At 45.0% G+C, this 20,525-nt stretch overlaps 1 long non-coding RNA gene across 1 annotated transcript in view; it reads left to right on the forward strand.

The window, feature by feature from the left end:
* The window catches only part of LOC122791104, a 401,574-nt gene that overhangs the window by 140,416 nt on the left and 240,633 nt on the right, over window positions 1–20,525 (forward strand). The window lies entirely within an intron of this gene.

The following is a 20,525-nucleotide window of genomic DNA, read 5'->3' on the forward strand; positions in this document are numbered from 1 at the left end:
AAAGCCAAACTGGGTTGGATCCAAAGTCTGCAAGTCCCCTATGTCTTTATTTATGAGTTCCATTATGATCCTCTCCATAGCTTTGCAGACCAGGCTTGTCAAGCTGATGGGACGGTAGTTTCCGGGGTCGGTGGAGGCACCTCCTTTGTGAAGTGGGACCACCGTTGCCATACGCCACTCCTTGGGTACGTATCCTGAGGTGAGGCTAAGATTAAACAGCTGCCCCAACTGCGGGTTTAATTCCTCATTGAGTTTGTGGAGCACACAACCGGGGACGCCATCTGGTCCCATGGATGCTGTGTTTTTCACCTTGGAGAGCAGTTCTCACCTGAGCATTTGAGATATTTGGGGGTCTACAATCCTCTGGTATAGATATCTCTCCTTTTGGGGGGGGGGGGGATTTGCACTGAACCTGTCCGCCAGTATGTTGGCAATGTCTGTAGGTTCAGCGATTTTTTTTACATCATTTTGAACTAATTCTGAGCATATCTGGGAGTTTCCTCCCAGGTTTCTAACATAGCTAAAAAAGGCCTTATGATTGTCTTTTGAGTCCTTAGCGATTTTTCTCTCAAAATTTGCCTTGGATGATTTATGAGAGATCTCAGTTTTTTACTTATGATGATCAAGGGTGTCTTCCCTTTTACGGATTTTGCTCTATCTTGTAGTGGCTTCCTCCTTTTGTTGTAGAGCTTGTTTATGGCTGGGGTCCACCAGACTGGATGCTTGCCTTTGGTACAAAGAGTCTTTGTTTTGTTTGGAATTGCCTGATCCATGCAGTCCTGGAGGTGCTGGTAGAAGGCATTAGTAAGTGATTCGGCGGTTTGAGTAATGGTTTCCGCTGGCTCGGGGGCCTTGAAAGAGACCACACCAGTCTTTAGAAGTGTGAAGTCGGCTTTTGAGAAGTTCTTCACTGTGGTCTTTTTTATCTGGGGTGGGGGCGGGATGTGGACTTCCAGTGAGATTAGTTTATGATCTTATCTCACCAATGATGGGTATACTTCTGGTGTTGAACATTGTGACCCCATGTTCGTGATGATGAGATCTAGTATGTTTTCTCCTCTTGTGGGGATGGTGACTAGTTGTTCCATGGCATTTTATGAACTCTAGGAACCTTTGGGCTAGAGTGTTGGGGCTTGAGTAGTGATCCCAGTATATATTTGGATAGTTGAAATCACCCAGTATGATGGTGTTTGGAGATACATTTATCCCCTCCAGTGTTTTCAGGAAAGCTGTGTGAGGTTCCTGAGTTTGAGAGGGTGGCCTGTAACATGCTACAAACTGCAGAGCAGTCTTGCCTACGGTTAACTGCACCTGGATGGTCTCCGATGCATCGTACGTTGCCACCAACCTTGAGGTGAGGGTGTCCTTGATGAATATGGACCCCCCTCCCTCCTTTTTTGGTGTTGTCCAGGTTTTGGGGCCGGAACGCATGGTATGAGGTAAAACCTGATAGTGCCGGGGTGCTCTCAGGAGCCTTGAACCAGGTTTCCGTCACAGCACAGACATCGATGTTCTCCATACTGAGAAGGGCTTTGAGTGCGTGCATCTTGAGGTTGAGACTTCTGGCATTGAGCAGCATTACCTTTAGTTTTTTTCCTTTTTTGTGTTCTAGGGTGGTAGGTTTAGAATTTGAGCCTTGCCTAAAAAAGGCACAATGGGGGTGGCAAGAGCCTTTGCCAAAATCCGGAAGCCCAGGGGTGACAGGTGCAAGCCATCCCTTGCGAAGCAGCGTGGCTTGTCCAGCATGTCATCCCAGGCAGACAGACATTGGATCCCCTTTGAATGACACCATAGTTTAAGCCAATTATTAAAGCTGATCATCTTGTCTCTGTATTGTGGCATCATTCTTGGTGAAGGTAGGATACTGCTCAAGGTCAGGGTCATACCTGCCTGGGCTACATAATCAGATAGCTCCTCTATGTCTCTTTTCATGTAGTCCAGGGAGGTACGTCTCAGGTCGTTCACACCAGCATGGACAATGACTGAGTCATACTTGTACCTGCAGTTGAGTGACCGGAGTGCTTGCGTTATGTGGTGGATTCTAGCACCCGATAGGCAGCTTACTGTGACCCTCTCCTTACTCAATCTGGTGAGCGGGACGTCAGTGTATCTGACTATGGAGTCACCTATGATGAGTGTGTCTGGCATTGTGTTTGGCCTTAAGGGCTGTGACTGTTTGGCACACTGACTCTGTGGTTTATGTGTTGCATGTGCTGTGCCCTGTGGAGGCAGTTGTTTGGGTGTCTGCTTTGGTGGCCTCTGCTGTTTTGGTGGATTTTTGATCAGAGCCTCTGAGTATGTCTTTGTGTGTTTATGTGTATGATTTGAAGTTGTGATAGTGCTATGTGAGACTGGGTTTGTGGTGTGTGTGGTTACCTTCTCCTCCTGTCTGGTCTTGCCAGTCCTATGTTGAGAGAGCTCAGCCTCCAGTTTGGCAATATAGTTGCATCTCTCGCATGTATTTGTGTTTTGTGGGAGAAGGAGAGGGTTGTCTGTGTACAATAGGCAATTGTAACATTGCCTCAATATTCCCAGATTCACCAGCTAAGCAGGAGAGGATACTAGTAACTGATCCCTCGACATGCTAGAAGGAATAGACAAAAATTTTATGTAGATGAGTTTGAAAAAGTAGTCCTTCAGCATAATTTTAATAATCCATTCACTTTATTATCTTTGTTCTTTGATGCTTTGGCTTTTAGTACAATATCTGGGTTTTCATTTCTTTGTGTAAATTAGTTTTACTAATGTCAAGGTTTAGTATTTTAACATGGCTGTTCTGAGGTTTGTAGCTAGAACATTTTACTGCTAGCCCTCCTGGTAGTGTGAACCTTGGCTCTAAGTAATTGTCATTGTTGAGGTTGCATCCTGACCCCATGTGCAAAAATAGGGAAAAAGGGTTTATGGATGGATGCCTGGATTGTCATTTATATGTACTTTTGCATCTCCACTGTGCTGTTTTTTTCCAATTTTGTCTTTCTGTTATTCATGACAGATGTCAAGGGATGTCGAAGGGAAATGTGCTACAAGGTACTGGCCAGTCTCCGGATGCCTAGATTCTCTGTCTGGTTAAGGCTAATCCCAGCATAAACTCCTGAGTATAGAAGTTTGTATACTTCTGTTTTGTTTCCGGTCTTTAAATGTTTTTTTTTTTAAATGCCATGAAAGCAGTGGACCCCACTCCTGTGGCTGTAGTCTACCAGTAGTATAAGGTGTGGGTATGCAGGAGGATCATGAACTTGCAGTGTGCATGCATTCTTTTTTCGTTTATAATTTAAGTGCATGCTAATGCACAGGCTGTTTTTGTTTTAACAATTTCTGTAACTAGGTTAATAGTATTGTTTTGTTAAGGTAGTAAAAAGATGAAAAAGTTAATATTTTAAGGTAGTAAAAAGATATAAAGGGGGTTTTGCAAGAAAGACATGAAGGAGGTTATGCAAGATTTTCTGTTTTGCTCTGTTTAGTCAGTCGCAGTTGAAGTAATGCCTCGCTTTCCATACAGTATAAATTCCCTAACCAGTTTGGCTGGATTTCAGATGATATAAATAGTCACTGCACTTCAAAAAGAATGCATCTAGGATAGATGTTCCATTTGGTACGAAGCTTTAAAACACAAAATAAACTGAACAATGAAATCAAAAAATCTGACTGCATTGTAAGTTTTTCATTTTAGAATATATAATAGCATATGCTGTTTCACGTAAAGAAGCTTATTAGTTATACTTGTTATATTTGCTTATCTAGAATGGTTTGCATGCTTTATACATGTACAAGGAGTGGAATGTTTGATGCTGTTACGGACTAATTACAATGGTTGTTTGCATTGTTTACTTTTTATGATGTTTTGCCGTGTGTTGTGCATTTAAAATGTCATTCATAAGGTGGGTTTGCAAGAGAGTCCTTCATTCTTCATTTATATTTTGTCTTTGCCTTCATATACACTCTGGCACATAATGTAAATAAATAAAAAGCTTTGAAAGCAGGGAAGTTTTTTAGAGATGCACCTTTAACTAGTGATATATGAAATATTATGGAAAAAGAAAATGTTTGCCAGAGCTTATACAGTTCGAATGCACATTCCAACTAATTGTTTATGCACTATCCTATATGATCATATTATAATTTATTTAGTTTCTGACAGATTTGTTTCTGTGGTCGGTAAAGTAAATGTCTCTCTGACCTTGCTGAACAGTTGACGATAACCAGCCCATAAAAGGGAATTTCAGGAGAAAAAAATGATCAGACTGCCTGATCAGACTTCTGGTTCCACATGTTTTGAAGGAGATGTATTTTTTAAATTGTGGTGCATTAGGTGAAACCAAGACTTTGACTTTGCTGTAGCTAGTCCATGGGGCAAGAAACAGTATTCAGTTTGCTTCAGATTTAAGCTGTGTAAAGGTTTAAATCTCTTACTGAGTGGTTGTTCCTTGTTGCTGGAATATCCTTTCCATAAACTGTCTTTGAAAACTTTGGTTTTAGTCTCTCACTGAGACTTTAATTTTAGTGTTTATATAAAACCAGTTGCTTAGCGGCATCTCCGATCTTTGAAATGTTCTCTCTTGTGTTTTGTTAATGAAGTCTGTGACTTTTTTCTTACCTACTTACTACAGCCTGGTACCACTCAGCTGTTACTGTCATGTGATGCCCAACAGTGCTCTAGGCCTTGGATGAGCACACAGGAAAATATGCAGCTCTAGGAATGCCTTGATAAGAGTACAGCTCAGGTTCACTACTATATGCATGGCTTGAATACAGTTGAAAGCATGGTAACTGCAGTTCACTGAATGTGCTAACAAGCTACTAGGAAGCATAAATGCAAATTCAAGCACTGCACGATTATGTTTAGCTACATTTGTGACTTACAGTAAGTAGTGTCTAATGGCACAGCAAACAAAGGCAATTTGTTACTTTTGTAGACTATAATGTGCATAATATTTTTGTAGAGCATCACAAGTCTGCCAGTTAGTGTTTCTGCAAAGTCCTCATTAATTCTGATACAGCTGTTTACTTCTGCTAGTATGATTTCATATGCTTTTAGACTTTGTACAGAGAAATAATGTTGTGTCTTTTGTAGTGCCACAAATATGCCAAGAGTACATGGTTGCAGTTAATGATATGTGGATTTTTTTCAGTCTTTTTCCACTGTTGATAAACTCTAGAGTAAAGAGCAATAAAAAATGGCACCTTTGAATACCTCTTACTGTACTGATGTGCAAGACTGTCAAAGTAAACATTTTTGTAAGAAAAGTAATGCCATGTTTAGTTAGTATGAATACTCTGAAAACTTCATAGGTTGGTACTAGGCTGTCAGCTCTAGGGCCTATATAAGTTTAGCCATAACAATTCCCTGGCTATGTCTTCCCACACTATTTACTTCCCTGGACCCCTGTCTAGCAGGGCGACTGATGTGATCCCCGGGGTGAATTTCCTTTCTCCCATCCAATTGTCAAGCTTCCTTTTGAAGAGGGCCAAAGAGGCGCTCTGCTTGACATGTATGGGCAGTCTATTTCAGAGTCTGGGGAGTCGATGGGTCAGGAACCTGTCCCTCCAGCATGTTTTGTTTATTATGATGACCAGGTTTGATCCCTGGAGCCATGTGTCTCTGTGGGATTGGGATTTCTTTAAGTGTAGCATGTCCAACAGCTCTGGGTTTGACATGGCCTTGTATGTTAAGCAGAGATCGCCTCTGAGTAGACTATATGCGACAGAGTATAGCTGGTGTTTTTTAAGGCGGTCAACGTAGGGCATCTGCTTTAGGCCTGTGATTCTTTTAGTGAGGTATTTCTGTGGCTTTTCCAGTTGTTGCAGATGTCTTGAGAGGTGCATACCAAACGGGGCATTGTATTCTATAATAGGTCTAATGAGGGATGAGTACAGTGGGACAATGACCTCCTTTTTTCTGGATGAAAAGACTTTAGTGATGAGGTGTGCCACATAGAAGGATTTCCTGACTGTTGTGGCGATGTGGTTATCGAAGATGAGACCACTGTCCATCAGTATCCCTAAGTCTCTTTTCACACTTTTGGTGTTTAGTGTACTGCCATCTATGTGGTAATTCACGGGTACATGTTTTTTTTTCCAAATGGGATAACTGTACATTTCTTGGCATTGAGCTTGAGCCCATGGCTCTGGCACCAAACATGTGTTTCTGTAAGGCCCTTTTGTATCCACATCATTTGGGGATTCAATAATGGCTCCCAGTTTGCAGTCATCTGCGAACTTTGTTAGCCAGAGTCCCTTAGTGTTGGCCTTTACTTCAGAGAAGTAGATGCCAAACAAGAGCGGTCCCAGGACTGAACCCTGAGGTACTTCACTTCTCACTTGTCTGGAACTGGATTTGGAGTCTGCTACTTTTACAGTGTGGGTTCTGTCAGTAAGCCAGTTGGCACCCCATTGAGTGACGTTGGGATTAATGCCCAGCTTAGTAAGTCTATCTGATTCCAGAGTGGGGGATGGTGTCATGCACCTTGGCGAAGTCCAGATAGGCTGTGTGGACAGCCTCACCCTCATCCACGGCTCTGGAGACTGATTTGAAGAAGTCAGTCAGGTTCAGGAGACAAGATCGGCCCTTCACGAACCCAGACTGAATGGGGTCCAGTGTTTGAAGGTTGCCAATGTCTTTGTTTACAAGTTCCATGATAATACGTTCCATGGCCTTGCAGATCAGGCTAGTCAGACTGATGGGGGCGGTAGTTCTCGGGATCCAAGGTGGATCCCCCCCTTGTGGAATGGGATAAATATAGCTGTGCGCCACTCAGTGGGAACGAAGCCTGAGGTGAGGCTATGATTAAACATGACACTTAGATGAGGTGCCAGTTCATTTTGTAGTTCATGTAGTACACAGCCCGGGATGTCATCTGGTCCCATGGATGCTGTATTCTTTGCATTTTTTTTACCTGTGTGGCCGTTATTACCAGAATTTGGCAATCTTCCGGTATTGAGGTGGGCTGTTTAGGGGGTGAGAGGGGGGTGAAGTTGGCACTGAATTGATCTGCCAGGATATTGGCAATATCTTTCGGATCAGTATATTTAATGCCATTCTGTTGTAGCTCAGAGCAGATCTGAGAATTGCCATTTAGATTCTTGACATAGTTATAGAATGCCTTGTGGCTGTCTTTGGAAATCTTTGGCAATTTTATTTTCGTAACTAGCTTTGGAGGATTTTGAGGGATCTCAGCTTCTTACTGAGGCTGGTAAGGGAATTTTTTTTTGCATCCTGGGATTTTCCTCTTTTTTGCAACAGTTTCTTCCTTTTGTTGTAAAGTTTGTTTATGGCAGGGGACCACCAGATTGGCTTCCTTTTTTCTGGAGAACATATTGGTTCTATTTGGGATGGCACAATTCATGCATGAGTAGATGTGCTCGTACAGTGCCTTGGTGTAGGATTCAACAGTCATACTTTCAGTTCCCGTCTGCATGGGTGTCCTGAAGTTTGTCACTTCTGACTTGAGTAGCATGATGTTGGCTTTGGAGAAGTTTTTTATGGAGGTTTCCTTACTGGGGGGGTGGGGGTGGGATGTGGATGTTAAGGGTGATTAGCTTATGGTCAGACCTGACCAACGAGGGGGTGACAATAGGTGTGGAGCATAGATTTCCCATGTTTGTAATGACCAGGTCTAGGATATTGGAGACCCTGGTGGGGGCTATGGATTAGTTGATCCAGGGCATTGGAATTTATGAATTCAAGAACCGTTGGGCAAAAGTGTTGGTACACGAGTAGTTTTCCCAGTTAATGGCAGGGTAGTTGAAATCACCCAGTATTAGGGTGTTTGGTTGTATCTTAATATTTTCCAGTATGTTTAGAAAGGTGTAGTGAGAATCTTGGGGCATGGTGGAGGATCTGTAGCCAGCTACAATTTGGATTGCAGTCTTATCTAGTGTTAGTTGCACCTGGAGAATTTCAGATGCATTGTGTTGGGCAACTAGCCTGGTGGTGTGAATATCCTGGGAGAATATGGACACTCCTCCACCTTTAGTGTTTCGGTCCTGCTTTGGTGGCCAAAAAGTGTGTAAGAGTTGTAGCCTGGTATTGCAGGGATGCTCTCTGGAGCCTTGAACCAGATCTCAGTTACTGCACAGATATCAATGTTTTCCATTTTTAGGAGTGCCTTGAGAGAGTGCATTTTGAGGTTTAGACTTCTAGCATTGAGTAGCATTACCTTCAGAATTTGCATGCTTGTACCTGTTACGGTGGTGGTTTTGTCCTTTGAACTTTGCCTAAAAAAGGCACTATAAGGTGGCAAGAGCCTTAGCCAGTAATCAGAATCCCAGGGGCAACAGGTGCAGACCATCTCTGGCAAAGCATCATGGTCTGTTGATCATGTTGTCCCAGCCAGACAGATACTGGATCCCCTTTGAATGACACCAGAAGCTTAGCCAATTGTTGAACTCAATCATTATGTCCTTATATTGTGATATAATTTTGGGCGAAGGCAGGATGCTACTCAGGGCTAGGGTCATACCTGCCTGGGCCACATGATCCGAGAGCTCTTCCATGTCTCTCTTCATGTAGTCCAGGGAGGTACGTCTCAAGTCATTCACTCCAACATGTACAATGACAGAGTCATATTTGTACTTGTTGTGGAGTGACTTGAGTGCATGCATTATGTGACGGAACTTGGAACCCAACATGCAGCTGACTGTAATTTTCTCCTTGTTCAGCCTGGTGAGTGGGGCATCAGTGTGCCTTATTATAGAGTCACTTAGAATAAATGTGTGTTTTCTTAAATAACATTGCCATACCTCAGTGAGAATGGGGGACTGGGAATGGCACGGCAAAGTGACTGATGTTAAAAGGCATGAATAAGCAGACAGGATTGATTTGCCTGATCAAATAAATGCTAAACTTGTTTTTTAAACTTGATATTGTATGGAAACTAAATGCCAAATTCTGCCTTGCCAGTACATTACCAGTGTTCTGTTGTGGTTCATTGAAGTCCATAGGTATTGCACTGTCCAAAGGAAAGCAAATCATTTTTTTTTTTCAAATGAGAAAACGATGGAGGGTAGTAAAATTCCCATCCCTTTTATTTGGTCAGCTGTAGCATTGTGCAGAATTGTGGGGGACAGTATTCCAGAATTGAAAATGGTAAATGTTCATCATTCTCACAGCTGCAATGTCACGAGTTGAATCCTGCCAGGAATATAGCAACTAGCCAGCTTCCAAAAGCTTTCTTCCCGTTTCACACAGTCTTTCTGGCTACCTATAGGTTAAGGCATTTTGCTATAAAAGCAGTCAGAATAACTAAATATCATTAATTTATTGCCACCTCATGTATGCTGCTCTGAGACTTCTCAGGAACAGCAGTCACCCTTAAGACTTCATTTTGGACAGGCAGGTCCCTTTTGGGGAGCCCTTTCACACATGTTTTGAGGAATATTTGGTGTTTTTATGTATTTTTGATAGAATGAGGTATGTCTCTTTAAGAATACTGTTTTATCAGTAATGTCAGAAGCCAATCTGTGGAGGACTGCTGTTTTGGTTCTAGGAAATGCTTTCCAGGATTAACTTTTGTCTATTTAAGCATTTTGGGCTTGGGTTCAAGGTTTTACTTTTAATTTGGTGATTTTGGTCAGCCATAAAGTTTATTTTATGGGTAGAATTGTTGTGTGTTGAGTACTTGTATACACTTTGTGACAGCTTGCCTGAAAGTGGTTTTAGATAGTTAATTTTGGGAAAAGTATCTCTCTTTTGTACAGGAGAATTGTTTGTTGCTTGTACACTTAATCGTACTGGTGGATTTGGACTTTTTGAAGGTTTGTATACTGCTTGTGTGCACTGAGTGATAACTTAGCTTCTGACAGACACCTTCCAGTGTAGTTTACTGGCAAGCAGCTTCTGTCTTGGCTACAGCGTAGATACTTAACCATGATCCTGCAAAAAAGTTAGAGCCCATGCCCTTGCCCTAGCCTTCAGTGCAGGCTCAGTCTGTGCTTCAGCCAGTAGTGACTGTGCAGTGGCCATTGTTTATTCCTCAGACCATTTACTAGTTTCCTCAAATCTCTTTGGTGTGGTGTTGCCAGCCAGTCAGACTTCTCTTTCGGTCTCTTTGATGTGGGCATGGGAGACTCGCCCATTTTAGGTGTGGCACACTATTGGAGGGGACTCCTTGGTGTGGCCGGAGGAAGAGACCTCTTGCTTCAGATGATATGCCTATAGCTTTTCAATCTTCTGCAGGGTTGTTCCTAGGAAAAGAAACTGATTCTGATAAGAGAGATGTTTTTTGTGCAAATAAATTGAGCGTTTCTCCTTTTCTGAGACCGTCTTTAGACTTCTTCTTCTTTCGGCTGCTCCCGTTAGGGGTCGCCACAGCAGATCAACTGTTTCCATTTCTTCCTGTCCTCTGCATCTTGCTCTCACACCAACCGCCTGCATGTCCTCTCTCACCACATCCATAAACCTTATCTTATGCCTTCTTCTTTTCCTGTTACCTGGCAGCTTCATCCTTAGCATCTTTTTTCCCAATGTACTCTGCATCCCTCCTCAGCACATGTCCAAACCAACGTAATCTTGCCTCTCTGGCTTTGTCTCCAAACCTTCCAACCTGGGCTGACCCTCTAATATACTTCTTCCTAATCCTGTCCATCCTCGTCACACGCAGTGCATATCTTAACATCTTCAACTCTGCCACGTCAAGCTCTGACTCCTGCCTTTTTGTCAATGCCACTGTCTCCAACCCGTATAACATAGCTGGTCTCACTACCCTCTTGTAGACCTTCCCTTTCACTCTTACTGGTACTAGTCTGTCACAAATCACTCCTGACACAATTCTCCACCCACTCCATCCTGCCTGTACTCTCTTCTTCACCTCTCTTCCACACTCACCATTACTCTGAACTGTTGATCCCAAGTACTTAAACTCATTCACCTTCGCCACCTCTACTCCCTGCATCCTCACCATTCCTCTGTCCTCCCGCTCATTCGCACACAAATATTCTGACTTAGTCCTGCTGACCTTCATTCCTCTTCTCTCTAGAGCATATCTCCACCTCTCCAGGGTCTCCTCCACCTGTTCTCTACTCTCACTACAGATCACAATGTCATCTGCAAACATCATAGTCCACGGGGACACCTGTCTGATCACGTCTGTCAACCTGTCCATCACCATTGCAAATAAGAAAGGGCTCAGAGCTGTTCCTTGATGTAATCCCACCTCCACCTTAAACGCATCCGTCACTCCCACTGCAGACCTCACCGCTGTCACACTACCCTCGTACATATCCTGTACCACTCTTACATACTTCTCTGACACTCCCGACTTCCTCATACAGTACCACAACTCCTCTCTAGGCATCCTGTCATATGCTTTCTCTAAATCCACAAAGACACAATGCAACTCCTTCTACTTCTCCATCAACACTCTGAGCAAACATCGCATCTGTAGTGCTCTTTCCTGTCATGAAACCATACTGCTGATCACTAATCATCACCTCCCTTCTTAACCTAGCTTTCACTACTCTGTCTCTAGACTAAAGGATGTTTTCATGGGAACAGATGGAAGCCCCCCCCCCCTGAATTGGACAGATGCTATGATTTATTAGAACAAGAAGTCCCATGTATCGCACCCCATTCTGCCAGCCTTGGAGGATGCTTTCAGTACTGCCTGCAACTTCTGATTCACAGCCCTCAGTACCTACAAAGGCTGGTAAACTGCGTAAAGTCTGTCAAACTAACAAATATCACATTTTTAATTTTAGCACTCCTCCTGCGAACAGTCTCCTCACTGCCCCGTAAACCAGTTCCTGGGGATAGAGTATAAGCCTCTGAAAAGTTTGGATAAGAAACTCTTCTTCCTGTACTTTAAAATTCTTAATTGCCAGGGCTTCATTTGGAACTTTATACTGAAACATTCCAATAGAATGAGAACATTTCCTGCTAACCAACCTTCTGAAGGTAGGTCTCCTTTGAAGCAGATTGTTTCTAACCTGTGTTAAGATTCAAAACATGGCTTCAAAAGTGTGTGCGATTGTGCTGCTATTATTTCCAGGGCTTCTGCTTTGCCTACACTCTTGATTTGTTTGGGTTCATAATCAAAAGCTTTTGGATGTTTTAAAGTGAGAAAAAGTTTGAATGCCCCCCCACACACACACACACACACACAACAGGGAATTTTCTGGTACGTAGGTCCTCAAGCAGTGGAATGAGAAGCATAAATTAATGCAGGGAGTTTCTAGGATTTTTCAGGTCCCTAGGGCCTTCCCTTTCAGATCTTGTACTCCCTTTAAAAGACTAAATAAGCTAGCAGTGCCTCCTGCAGACAGATGTCCAAGAAGAAATGGCAAGAGGGGACTAATAATTCCAGAAAATAAAGAACTTTTCCAAAAAGGGTCAAATCCAGTCCCAGGATGACTAAGCCAGAAACCAATCACCTTCCCTCCCTCTCTCTCCTGAGTCAGCATCTCTTCTGCTTTTACAGAATCTGACCCTCAGTGCTACAGGTTGTCTCAAACAAATGGGTTTTGAAGATGAATCGAGGAAGGTTATAGTCTACAATGGATAAAAAAGATGTTTCCTCAAGTGCTGTAACAGAAAGAAGAAACTGTTGCAAAAGAGAGTAAAATAACATGAGTGGAGGAGCTCCCTGGTCAGCCTCAGTAAGAAGCTGAGCTCCTTTTGGATTAAGCACTTGGGCTTCAGACCAGTTGTTTTACATTAGGAAGGTTTGTGGCCTGCACTGTGGTGGCAGGACAGGTAGCTTACATCCTTCTAAGTTGGGAACTGCTGATTGAGGGCTCAGTGTCTGTTATTCTAAAAGTGTATTAATTCTGGTTTAAGCACTTGGGCTTCAGGCCAGTTATTTTACATTAAAAGGGTTCGTGGTCTGCACTCTTGTGGGAGGAGAGGCTGGACTCTGCCCTTCTGAGCTGGGAATTTCTGGTTAAAGGCTTATAGTGCCTGCATATTTGAACTGTTTCTTACTGAAATTGGTACACCTTGTTTGCTGTAGCATAGACTAGATCCAGGCCTGCTGAATCTAGCTTTGTTTGTATGCTTGTTTGCTTGTTATTTCCCTGAAACGCTAATTCCACCTAAAACGTGGCTTTTCAGCACTTCTGTGGATCCCTAGTGATATCTGCATTGCTTACTGTACTTATTTCCTTGTTTCACTTGAAAGAAAGTTACTGTTTGTCGTTTTTGCATTTAAGTTACCTGGCACTTGCTCACTAAAGCAATTATATAAGTCAGCACTAAAAAATTAAAAGCACTACACCCTCGCAAAGTCCCCTTGAGTACCTTGTTCCCCATTGGCCCTTTTTTTCAATTATAAAGGAATTCCCAGTACTATTCTAGCATGTCCAAAGGTCAGTTGTCAATCTCCTCTCCGGTCCAGCTGGTGAATCTGGGAATCTTGAGGCAATGTTACAACTGCCTCATGTACACAGACAACCCTCTCCTCCTCCCAACAAATTCCAACACATGTGAGAGATGCAACCATATAGCCATACTGGAGGCTAAGCTCTCTCAACTCAGTAGTGGCGAAACCAGTCAGGAGGAGAAGGAAACCACACTCAGTACAATTCCAGTCTCACATAGACCTACCACGACAGCAAACCAAACACATAAACACACAAAAACATTTTTTATTTATTTATTTTACATTTGTCGACCGGGCTAGTCTAACTGGATACATGTCCATTTTCAGTAGAGGCCCGGGGAGAAAAGCTCCAACATACTCGGAGGCTCTAAATAAAAATCTGCCTAAGCAGCACAGACCTCCATAGCAGACACCCAAGCAACCGCTACCCCAAAACAAAACACGTGCAACACATAGCACACAAAGCCAGTGTGCCGAACAGTCACAGCCCTTAAGGCTAAACAACACACTTGATACACTTGTAATAGGTGACTCTATTGTCAGGCACACTGACGTCCAGCTCACCAGGCTGAACAAGGAGAAGGTCACTGTGAGCTGCCTGTCGGGCGCTAGGATCCACCACATAACACAAGCACACAGGTCACTCCAAGGCAAGTACAAATATGACTCTATCATTGTCCATGCTGGTGTGAATGACCTGAGACGTACCTCCCTGGACTACATGAAAAGAGAGATAGAGGAGCTCTCTGAGCATGTAGCCCAGGCTGGTATGACCTTGAGTAACATCTTACCCTCACCAAGAATGATGCCACAATATGAAGACAAGATGATCAATTTCAACAATTGGCTTAAGTATTGGTGTCATTCAAAGGGGATCCAATGCCTGTCAGCCTGGGATGACATGCTTGACAAGCCACGATGCTTCGCTAGGGGCGGCTTGCACCTGTCACCCCTGGGCTTTCGGATATTGGCAAAGGCTCTTGCTACCTCCATAGTGCCTTTTTTAGGCAAGGCTCAAAAGACAAACCCACCTCCATAGGTATCACAAAGGGATAAGAAACTAAGAGTAATGCTACTCAACGCCAGAAGTCTAAACCTCAAGATGCACACACTCGAAATTCTCCTTAGCATGGAGAAGATCGATATCTGTGCAGTAACAGAAACCTGGTTCAAGGCTCCCGAGAGCACCCCAGCACTACCAGGTTACACCTCATACCATGCTTTTCGGCCCCAAAACTTGGACCAAACCACAAAAGGAGGGGGAGTATCAATATTCGTTAAAGATACCCACACTTCCAGGTTGGTGGCACAGCACGAAGCATCAGAGACTATCCATGTGCAACTAACAGTGGGTAAAACTGCCTTCCAGTTTATAGCCTGCTACAGACCACCCTCCCAAACCCAGGAACCCCACTCGGCCTCCCTGAGAACACTGGAAAATATGAAGTTCTCTCCAAACACCATTATATTGGGCGACTTCAACTACCCAAACATAGACTGGGAGCATTACTCTAGCTCCAACACCCTAGCCCAAAGGTTCCTAGAATTTATAAACTCAAATGCTATGGAACAACTTGTTACCAATCCCACAAGAGGGGAAAACATACTGGACCTGATCATCACCAACATGGGGACTCTATGCTCCAGACCAGAAGTGCATCCCTCACTGGTAAGATCAGACCATAAACTAATCTCACTGGATATTCACATCCCAACTCCACTCCCTGCCCTGAAAACCACAGTGAAAAACTTCTCTAAAGCAAATTTCACACTCCTCAAAACCGAGGTGGAATCCTTCAAAGCCCCCGGGCCTGTGGAAAATACGGCCCAGACCGCAGAATCCTTTATAAACGCATTCTATGAACACCTTCAGGAGTGCATGGATCATGCAATCCCAAATAAAACCAAGACCCAATCCTCCAAAGGCAGACGTCCTGTCTGGTGGACCCCAGCCATAAACAAACTGTACAGTAGAAGGAGGAAGCTATTACATGATAGAGCAAAATCCCAAAAAGGGAAGGCATCTGTGATCAGTATTAGCAAAAAACTACGGGCACTCATAAAATCGTCTAAGGCCAGCTTCGAGAGAAAAATTGCACAGGACACTAAGGATAATCACAAGGCTTTCTTTAGTTATGTTAGGAACCTGGGTGGGAAATCCCAGATATGCTCAGAATTAGTCCAAAATGAAAAAAAGTACACCGAACCCACAGACATTGCCAACATCCTAGCTGACGGGTTCAGTGCAAACCCCCCCCCAACCAAAAGGGCAAATATCTATCCCAGCAGAGTGCTCCCCCTGACATCTCAGATGCTCAGGTAAGAGCTGCCCTCTCCAAAGCAAAAAACACAGCATCAACGGGACCAGACGGTGTCCCGGGCTGCATCCTACATGAACTCCAAGAAGAGCTAAACCCAAACATAAAACTACTGATGTTAAGTTGTCTATCTCGCCTTCATTCTTGCTGGATGGGTTCGGAGCCGACCTCGGCTCCGACTCGGCCACTCTAAAAGCTCGAGAGTTGGTTCCACCGGCTCGAGGCTCCCCCTATATCCCACAATGCTAGGCGTGAGTTACCTCAGATCTCGTTTGCCGCTACAGCGATCGAGGTGTGTTTTCTACCGGCTCCAGGTTAGTGAAAGTTTAGACTAGTTTAAATTCTTTAAACTTAGGCTAGTTTAGTGTAAAATTCTTTCCCACTTAGTGTAGTGGACTTGTTTATCCCTTACTATCTTTATCCAGCCCCCTCCTTTTAAAAGAACACTTAGTTCTTCCCTAAGGCCTTCGGCCCTTCCTTCCCTTTCCTTAGAAGTGTGTATGTGTTTTACTTAGGGATTTTATTAACTTACCTTTAGTTTTAAATAATTCCTTTTATACCTATCAGTGTAATCTGTGTGTGTGTGTTTTTTGTGTGTGATTACACCGGTTCCTTGAGTATGTCCAAGGATACAAAGGTCTCAGGCTTCAAGAAGTGTGACTCGTGCTGTCAGAAAATGTCTCTGACAGACGGTCACACTTCTTGTGTGTACTGCCTGGGACTTTTACACCTGCAGGACTCTTGTGCTGTATGCCATGGCTTCAGCCCTAGAGTCCTGCAGGAGAGAAAAAATAAACTCATTTTGAGGGGTTTAATTAAGCCTGAAGGTTCCCTTCCTGTGTCTTCTGGGAAACCTTCCAAGGCTTCTAAGACCTCGGCTCCAGCTTCAGAGTCGAGGCCTAAGGCTTCGAAGCCTACTGCTTCATCGGCTCCAGCTGGAGCCGATGAGTCTTTGACTGCTGTTTCAGTGGTTTCCTCGGCTCCGGCCGGAGCCGAGGCATTAGAGAGTCATGGGTCGGCTCCGATCATACCATCGGAGCCGACATCTAGAAAGAGATCGAGGTCACCGTCCCTTGGCTCCGTTCATTCGGCTCCAGCGTCTCCCCTGCTGTCTGAATAGAGCCATAGATCTCACTCTTCCAGGTCATCGAGGCTCTCAGATCACGACCTCCAGAGGGTAGTGAGTAGACTTTTGAAGTCCGAGGCACTGGCCCAAATGCTCCAGAGTCCGACTCTCAGTCGATGCCTTAGCTTGTTCCAATAAATATTCCTCCTCCGACTCCTTTGAGCTCGGAGCCGGGGCATCTCGGAACCGAGACTGTGGTAGCGTCGGAGCCGATACATTTGTCTTCGGCTCCGTCGTCGGCTCCGATTTCTTCCTTTGAAGAATCTCAGCGCCGGGCTTCCCTCGTCTGCTCCGAGGGGGAGAGTGGCATCGGACCCTTCTCCGACCCCCCCTTCCTCTCGGTGCTTCGGCGCTGGTGAGTTCGGCTCCGACATCGGCCTCGGAGCCATCTCTGTCGGTGCCGAGGGAGGTTCTCAGCTTCTCGGAGCGGGGACCTCTGGCTCTGCCTGATAGGGGTGCATTCGAGGTCATGCGGAGTGTGTTGGAACCTTGTTCCACTCCACAGTCGGCTCCGTCCGCCCCTCCCACTTCGGTGCCTTTGGTTATGTCGACTCACTCCCTCATCCCAGACCGCAGAGAGCAAGCTCCTCAAGAATCCCCTGTGGGGATCTCATCCTCTTCCGAGGCCTCTCCTGAATTGGCAGGGGAGCCCCCTAGGAAGAGAAAGTGTAAGAGGAAGCACTTAGACTCACCTGAGTCTGTCACCTCTGACACAGATTTAGAGGATTCCGATGGTTCCCCACGTTCCCCTTCTGAAGATGTCTCTTTCGCAGACATTCTAGAGATCCTGAAACAGAGGGGAAATTGGCCATCCCTTAACCCTTCGGAGGATGAATCTGTGTATCTTGAGGCGTTTGGCTCTCGTCCTTCCACCTCCTGGGTGTCCCCCCCCCTTTGATCCCCTCATGCAGGTGGTTGCAAAGAAGGCCTGGGCGGCTCCTGATTCAGTGGACCCTACCCCAGGAGACCCTCCAAATTTATAACAGCACCAACTGACAAGCAATTTCTCACAAAAGGTGTTTCTGTGGATGCTATGGTGGTAGCTGCTGCCACCAAGAAGGAACTAGCTGATCCTTCGGTGCCTGTCCATCCACCTAACAAGGAATCCAGGTCTATGGACAGGTACGGAAGCGGATGTTCTCGTCAGCGACCTTTACAATGCGTTAAGCTGAACTACCTATGCCATTTTACTCGTCTTCAAAGGGACTTGATCAAGGAAGCGAGTGATATGTTGAAGGATCCTACAGCTGCGGGTTTTCAGGACAAGATGAACACTCAGCTGGCTACCCTGAACTCCATAGCTAACTACTCCATGCGCCTACTTTCTTATGCGGCTGATGGAGCGAGCAGGGCCGCAGGGACAGGTGTGGCCTTACGCAGGCACGCCTGGATGCGGTTATGCAACTGCGGACCCCTTTAAAACGTCTTTCACTAATTCCCCGTTTGATGGATCATCTCTTTTTGGTCCTCAAGTGAAAGAAACTTTGACTAGGTGCGAGACAGATGGCAAGACTCTTTCTGCCGTCGGAGTCCATTTTTCTACTCCTTCTAGGCCTTACCCCAAAGGCCAGAAAAGTGGGAAAATGTGGTTCATAAACAATCTCAAGGGACTTCGCCTGACGCAAGAAAGTCGGTTCCCCGCCAGAGGCAGAGGGGGGAACAATAATGGTAGACGTCGCCCTAGAGGCAGGGGGGGGGTCCGCAAAACCAGGGCAATCGGGAAGTCTTCTCTGATAAGCCTTTTCAGCATCCGTGAGGTGTTGCCCGACTGCCTACCTTCGGAGGCAGTCGGGCGAAGATTGTCACTGTACCCAAAAGCCTGGCTATCCCTGACTCAAGACAAATGGGTACAGTCCATCATTTCCGAAGGCTATTCCATTCCCTTCTATCGCATTCCAAACCAATCAAAAAAATCCCTTCCAGATGTTCCACCCGCTCAAAGGGATCTTGCAGCTTTGGAAATTTCAAAGCTGCTTGCAAAAAGAGCAATTCAGCCAGTTCCAGCAGACCAGCAAGGATCCGGAATCTACTCCAGGTTCTTTTTAGTTCCAAAGAAAACAACGGACTGGAGACCAATTTTGGATCTCAGTATCTTGAACAAGTCAGTCAAGAAAACAAGATTTCGGATGGTCACGCTGCAGTCCATCCTTCCCCTTTTGGGAAAGGGAAGCTGGATGTGCTCTATAGATCTTCAGGATGCGTACTATCACATAAAAATGAAAAGATGCTCCAGAAGATTCCTCCGCTTCAGGCTGGGAACCAGTCATTTTCAATTCAGGGCCCTGCCCTTTGGTCTCACCACTGCCCCCCGGGTGTTTACCAAATGCATGGCAGTGGTAGCTTCTCACCTGAGACGACAAGGATTCCAGGTGTTTCCATATTTGGACGACTGGCTCCTCACAGCTCCCACCAAGCATCTTCTTCTAATGGCCAGGGACTACACCTTTCGCACTTGTCAAATTTAGGCATTTCAATAAATTTCGAAAAGTCTGTTTTGTCGCCTTGTCGTACTATTACCTTCATAGGCGCAAATCTAGACACAGTCAACATGTCTGCGAGACTAACAGATCAGAGAATAACAGACATACACAAAATAGTCTCGCTCCTCTTCAACAGCAACAGAATCAAAGCCAGGCTAGTTCTGAAAGTGTTGGGAATTATGGCGGCTGCCATACCTCTGCTTCCATTAGCCAGATTCCACATGAGAATCCTTCAATGGATGCTCTTCACGCAATGGTCGTACCAGCAACTTCCAATGTCTCACACCATTATGATCACGCAAACATGCAGAAATCATCTTCTGTGGTGGATGTCTTCCCCTCAGCTCTTATTGGGAAGACCCTTTGTTCCTTCCCCTCCGGTTGCTACTCTGACAACGGACGCCTCCCTGATCGGGTGGGGGGGGCATTATCAGGGCAGAACTGTCCAGGGCACATGGCAACCAGACGAATGCCACTTTCACATAAATGTTCTAGAGATGAGAGCAGTGCTTTTAGCGTTGCAAGCCCTTCAAGACTCTCTTCCCTTGGGAATGATAGCAATCCAGACGGACAATATGTCTGTAGTGTGGTATATCAACAAACAAGGCGGAACCAAGTCCTACCCCCTGTGTCGAGAAGCACTCAGACTGTGGCAATGGGCGATTTCTTCTCAGCGTTTTCTGATAGCAACGCACATCCCCGGGAAGTCCAATCAAATCGCGGACAAGTTGAGCAGAGCTATCCTCATGCCTCACGAGTGGTCTCTGAAAGACTCTGTTGTGAGAGAAATTTTTCTCAAGTGGGGCCAGCCTTGCTGCGACCTTTTTGCTACTCCCCAAAACAGCAAGTGCAGAGATTTTTCACCCTTTTCCCGTTACCAGGCCAACCCAGCAGAGACGCTCTAGTCCAAGTATGGCCCCGGGGACTTCTGTATGCATTTCCCCCTTCCCACTAATCTCTCAAGTGATACAGAAAGCTATCGCTCAGAAGGCTTCATTGATCCTCATTGCTCCGTACTGGCCTCGACAGGTTTGGTTCCCCTTTCTACATCAGTTTCTGTTGGAGCGACCTTGGCATCTGGACCTAGTTCCAGATCTTTTGATCCATCAGTCGGGTCAGTTTCATCGCTCCCTTCCCTCCCTGAACCTCACTGCTTGGTTCCTCCAATTCCAACCTTAGCCAGGCTTCCTCAAATATCTCACTCTGTTAGAGATATTTTGATAGCTTCCCATAAATCTTCTACTCGAAAGATTTATTTGAGTAAGTGGAAACGTTTCCTATTGGGCTC

The sequence above is a fragment of the Protopterus annectens genome, chromosome 1.part2 (genome assembly GCF_019279795.1).
Source record: "Protopterus annectens isolate FY-2018-M chromosome 1.part2, PAN1.0, whole genome shotgun sequence".
Classification (NCBI taxonomy): Eukaryota; Metazoa; Chordata; order Ceratodontiformes; family Protopteridae; genus Protopterus; species Protopterus annectens.